The sequence below is a fragment of the Acyrthosiphon pisum genome, chromosome A1 (genome assembly GCF_005508785.2).
Source record: "Acyrthosiphon pisum isolate AL4f chromosome A1, pea_aphid_22Mar2018_4r6ur, whole genome shotgun sequence".
Lineage (NCBI taxonomy): Eukaryota > Metazoa > Arthropoda > Insecta > Hemiptera > Aphididae > Acyrthosiphon > Acyrthosiphon pisum.
In genome coordinates this window covers 157,435,348-157,441,462 of record NC_042494.1, presented here as the reverse complement: position 1 = coordinate 157,441,462, position 6,115 = coordinate 157,435,348, and positions in this window count along the sequence as shown.

The following is a 6,115-nucleotide window of genomic DNA, read 5'->3' as shown; positions in this document are numbered from 1 at the left end:
GGACGCGTCTCGCGGACTCGGGGGGGAGTATGTCGCGGTCGTTATCGTAACGACCGCGGCGTCTCTATCGACGTCCGCGAGATTGCGACCGAGAACCCGGTCCGGCCGCCGCCGGCGGCACGAACCGCCGGGCCGGCCGGCGGCGGTGGTCGATCATCTTTCGCGCGACCGTCAGTGTGACTGTACGTACGTGACATTGTGTGTATCAATATAATTATTTTGTTAAGAAATAAACGTGCCGTCGTCTGTAATAAAAAGTGTTAACTTATTATTATTACCCCGACCGTTCCTGACACCTACAACGCCCCCCTTCAAACTATATTGTATGAGTTCACGCCCCCCCCCCTCACTACTATAATATTGATGTAGCATAATATATATTACATAACAATAACATAACATACTTTAATGTTGGTTATTGTATTAAAATTAATATAATTTTTAATGAAGTTTTTTAATATTAAATTAATTTATTAATAAATATAATAATTTTAACGTTTTAATTTTTCATCAAAATGGCTGATCTAACGTCTATGATAATTATCTGTTCTTTTGAATTAACTTTCATTGCAAAATTCGTATCTCATATCTAGCACATATTTGTTGATAATCGTAAAATTGATACGCCTGAATGTAGTCGGCCCGATAAATATATAAATTAATTGGATTTACATTATTGGAATTGTTGTAAATGTCATGGGAGTCATAGTTCAACTCGTATGGATAATTAATCTTAACAAGTATTTTTTAATAAAAGGAATGGTACAGTGACATTTATAACGGTTTCAAAATTAATTTTTTTGTGGAATACGTTAAGATTCTAATGTATCATATTTATTTATTTATAATATATAAACGCCAAACGGCAATTTTAAATTAACAGATTAAGTTTACAATTAATAGATATAACAATAATATAATAATACAAATACACACAAAATTAGAACATATGGAAAAACACAAGATAATATAGACTAAATGGTAATACCTTAATTTAGTAATATAAAACTATGATACAACATATTTATAACAATGATATTATTTAATTACTTATTAAAATCAAAATTAAGATAGTTCAGATTACGAAGCATTCTGTGCAAAGGGTGATTATGTCCGTATAATGTATTGTGAGTTGGAACTTGGAAGAGTGCGTGATTTCTGGAGAAGAAGGAAGGAATACGAAAACATATTTTAGAGAGGAGATCGGGTGCATCTATGGTGCCACCTAGGAGCGAGGTTATAAAGCGCTCATCAGCATCTTGTCGACGAGTTGACAGCATTGGTATTCCCAATGAACTACGATTTGAGGAATAGTCATGCGTAGGGTGAGGTATCTTCATTATGTGGGCAATGTAGGAAAGAAATCTATTTTGTACACGCTCGAGTCTTAGTTCGTCTTTAGCTAGGTATGGATGCCACACCACCACACCGTATTCTAATATAGAACGTACTAATGAGAATTCTAATGTGCAGAGACAACGAGCAGAAGAAAACTGATTAGTATTGCGTTTAATAAAACCCAATACTCAAAGGTGGGCATTAACTAGTTAAAAAGTTAAAGTTAAGTTAAAAAGTTAATTTTTTTTTAACTTTTTAACTTAACTAGTTAGTTTATTTTCTAATCAACTTATGAACTTAACTAGTTTAATTTACAGTTGAAATAACTTAGCTTTTCTCAGTTGATTTTAAAAAAATCTATCAAGTTAAAAACATTTTGAAACTTTTCGTTTATACGTAAATATTACTATTAAAAAAAAAAAATGTCAGTATAAAATAAAAATAATCAAATACAAAAACACAAACACTCTGTTATTTTTCTTGATAACATAATTTTGTGTATATTCATATATTTTATTAAGTTTTAAATTATATATTATACGAGTTGCAATTATAAATGTTTTTGAAAAATTATTAATTATAAATAGACAATTGTTATGTTTTAATGTTATATAACTTATATTATTCAATTGCTATGATATAAAAAAATAAATCTGTTAAATTATTAATTTGAGATGAGTATAGTTTAAATTAGTAAATAATAGTAATGTAAAAGTAAAAGGGTATCAGCGTACATTATGATAAAAGTTCAATAAAATTGTTTTTTATAATTTATAAATTAGAAACTAAAAAGACACATTCACTCTTTATGTGATTAAAAAAATTAATAGATTAACTTTTTTTAAACTAAGTTAAGTTAATATTTTTTTCTATATTAACTTTAAACTTATCGAGTTAAATTTATAATTTATTAACTGTTAACTTTTAACTTATCGATCTTGTGTCCTCTTAACTTAACTTAACTTGAGTTAATTATTTTCATTAACTTGCCCACCTTTGCCAATACTTTTAAAGCTTTACCTACAGTGAAATTTATATGGTGCTCAAAATTTAATGATGGTGAGTAATGAATACCAAGATCTTTATAGAGGAAGACACGGTTAAGAGAAGTGCCATTAAGAGAATAGTTGTGGTAGATAGGAGATCGCTGTAGATCGAAATATTTTTGTGTTGTAGTTTCATATTTTTTTTTAAATATGTATATGGTATAGGGATGTGATAGTGTATTTTGTTCATGGTTGAATTAGAGATTGGAATTAAAGGTTGAATAATTTGGTGAGCTTAGATTTAGTTATACACTTTGACTTTTTTAAATATTATAAAATAATCTCATAAACCTAAATTGTAGGACTTATGGTTTAATATTATTGCCATATCATTACATTTTTTAATTATTAATTTAACACAGAAATTTGAAATGGAATAATAAGTAATTAGTTTCACGTGTCTAGCGATAAATTATAAATAACACTAATTCATTAATATATGTGTTATTATGTTATTAACATTTAGGTAGAAGCTAAATCAAATGTCAGTACTATGGAATACAAATTTTGTTCAATAATACATAAATTAAGTACTAAGCATACATTTAATTAAATTATATTTGTTTTTCACCTCAACCATTTTGCGTAATAATAATTATTAATTCATTGTACCCAAATATAAATGCATTAGTGAATACATTACACCAATCGCTATAATTCAGTTAACATCAGTTAAGGTCACAAATTAACATTTATTATTATTTTACTAAATTTGTAAATAAATGTAATTATGAGTGTAAGATCAGTATTAAATAAATTTAACAAAGGTTTTTTGATTTGTGGTATTGGTAGTATAAAATTCAATCAGGGCAATTTTAAGACTTCAGTGTTGTTTTATGTGTGGCGATGTATATTAATTTATGTTGGTTTGTATAATTTCTACAAGGCGAACCAATGGGTAGGTAATAACTTTTTTAGAATTTCATTTTTGATAGTTTATGATAAAACATAAATGATAAATTAAAAATTTATGACGCGGATAATTATATTACGATCACTTTAATGTCACGGTAACGTTATTAATTTGTATTATTTTTCGAGTACACATTATAAATTCTTAAATTGTTAGAACTAACTTCTTATGAACATGTTAAGTTGGACCATTTTCTTTATCGAAGAAACAATACAAATAATACATTTATATATAATGATAATGGTTTATTAATTGTAAATTGTACAGATGACATTTTATTTTATAGACCAAAAAAATTGATCCAGAAATGTCTGAACTAACGACTATAATAGTGATCAGTTGTTTTGAATTAATTTTAATTAGAAAATTTGTATCTCATATCTGGCGCATATTTTTTGATAATCAACTATCAATTGTATTGACAAAACTTGAAACAATTCACGAAAAATTGATACACCTGAATGTGGTCGGCCAGATAAATATAAAAATTAATTGGATGTATATTATTGGAATTATTGTAAATGTCATGGAAGTTATATCGTACACCATCAGGATTATAAATATTGACCAAAATATTACAATACATGATATGGTAACATTATATGTATATATATAATAATATATTATATTTCATTATTGTCACGGGCAATAATATCATTAAAACGTATATTTTATGATTATGTTAAAATATTTTCGAAAAACGTGTTTAAAATATTTTGTAAATTATTTATAAATTACATTATATGCAGTATATGTTCAACACATTTTAAAAATATGTTCCTGGAAATATTTTCTTTATGATGATTAAAATATATTTTAAAAATGCAATCATCATCCAAAATGCTATGTGGGTAATCTATAAACATTTTTTAATTTTATATCTAATTTCTTTTTATTTATTTACAGTTTATATAAATAATGTAACTGTTGTGCTTTTCCGGGTATCCTAATCTGCGCCTTTATTTAATGCAAGGGTTCTCAACCTTTTGAGGTCCACGTACCCTTTAAAACTATTGTATGAGTTCAATCCCCTACCCCTCAATACTATAATATTGATGTACGCATAATATATATAATATAATAATTTATAAATAAATATATTTATTAATAAATATAATAATTTTAACCCTTAAATTTTTCATGTTTTTTCAACATTTTCAAGCCTCCCCTGAATTTTTTTCACTCCTCCCCGGGGAGGTGTGCTCGCAGGTTGTGAACTCTTGATCTATTGCACGTTAAAACTTTTATTTTTAAACATCATGAGTATAAGATAGTATAGTTTACCCTTTACAGCTATTCATAAAAATATATTAGGCTTCTGTTGTTCCTATTGTTACACGTAACACCTAACCGATATTCTGTTGCCAAGTTTTAATAATCAGTTACCTAATTATAAAACTTAAATTTAAGCATATTATCGGGGGAGGAATAACAAATCTTCTTGTTTGATAATAGATCAATTAATTTTCAAGTGAGCACATGTAGGTATCTGCCATGCGCAGGTGGGGGAGTGCGGCCCCTCTATCCAGACACTGTGACTGTCGGAAGAGAAGTGCCGCCCGTGACCGAGGTTCGAACCGGCGACGGTCCACGTCACAACTGACGCCTTAGTCCACTCAGCCACTCTACCCCTCCCCCCATCTAATAGATATTTCTTATTATATTTGTAACATAAATACAATATTAGCAGCGGTGACGACTGTATATCACACATTTTCAGATCATTATGACGGTGTTGAATACTTGCCAATTCGTAATATTTTATGAATATATACTACTAATATTATACATAAAATGGATAGTGTTCAAGAAAAATGAAAAAATTCCTGAAAGAAGGTCGTGCTTAAGTTCATACAGAGATTTGTACTTGGATGTTATAGAATGCTTAAACGATGTCAATAAATCAAGTCAGTAGGTTACAAGTGGGTTATTGTATAATGGGTTGTATTCGACTTGAATTCAATGATAAAATATCATTGTATAAGAAAAACGATCCTGAGTGGAGACGGTTTTTCAGTCTGGATATTTTATATTGTTATTATTTATTTTATCATGTGAGTTGAATTAATAATATAATATTATAAGCGTTAGAAATTAAAATCCCATTTTTAACGTTTTTCCGTAATTTTCCGGTGGTTTTTCCCGTGCCATTAAATAACTATTGAGAAAATCGAAAAATGACCTCTTTAAAGTACCATCTTGATCCAATTTGCTAAAAGATAAGGTACTATATGTTGAAATCGAAACACTCCTTCCGGAAGAAATTTTGTATACAGGATATAAAAATAAAAAATAAAAATAAAAAAAATAAACACCATTGTAAAAACAATAGCTTCCTCGCTCCGCTCAGAATCTAAAATCTTCAGGACACGATCTCATCACAAATGCTTTATTAAAAAAAATCCCAAAAAAAGCAATCACATATTTGTCAACTTTATTCAATTCACTTTAAAAAATTGGCTATTTTCCAGCTGAATGGAAAAAAGCTTCAATTATAATGATAAAAAACCTGGAAAAGATAACACAAACCCTAACAGTTATCGACCCATAAGTCTACTATCTTCAGTCTCCAAAATATTTGAAAAAAACCATTTACACCAGTCTAATAAATCATCTAGATATAACTGAAGCCATTCTGCATCATCGATTAGGTTTTAAGCCAAAACGCTCAACTACTCAACAACTCTTCCGCCTGACCGAACACATAAACAATGGTTTTGAAAAAAAATTCATACTGGTGCCGCTTTTTTAGATATTGCGCAAGCATTCGATCGTGTCTGGTACTACGGCCAACTGTTCAAATTAAAAACATTAAATA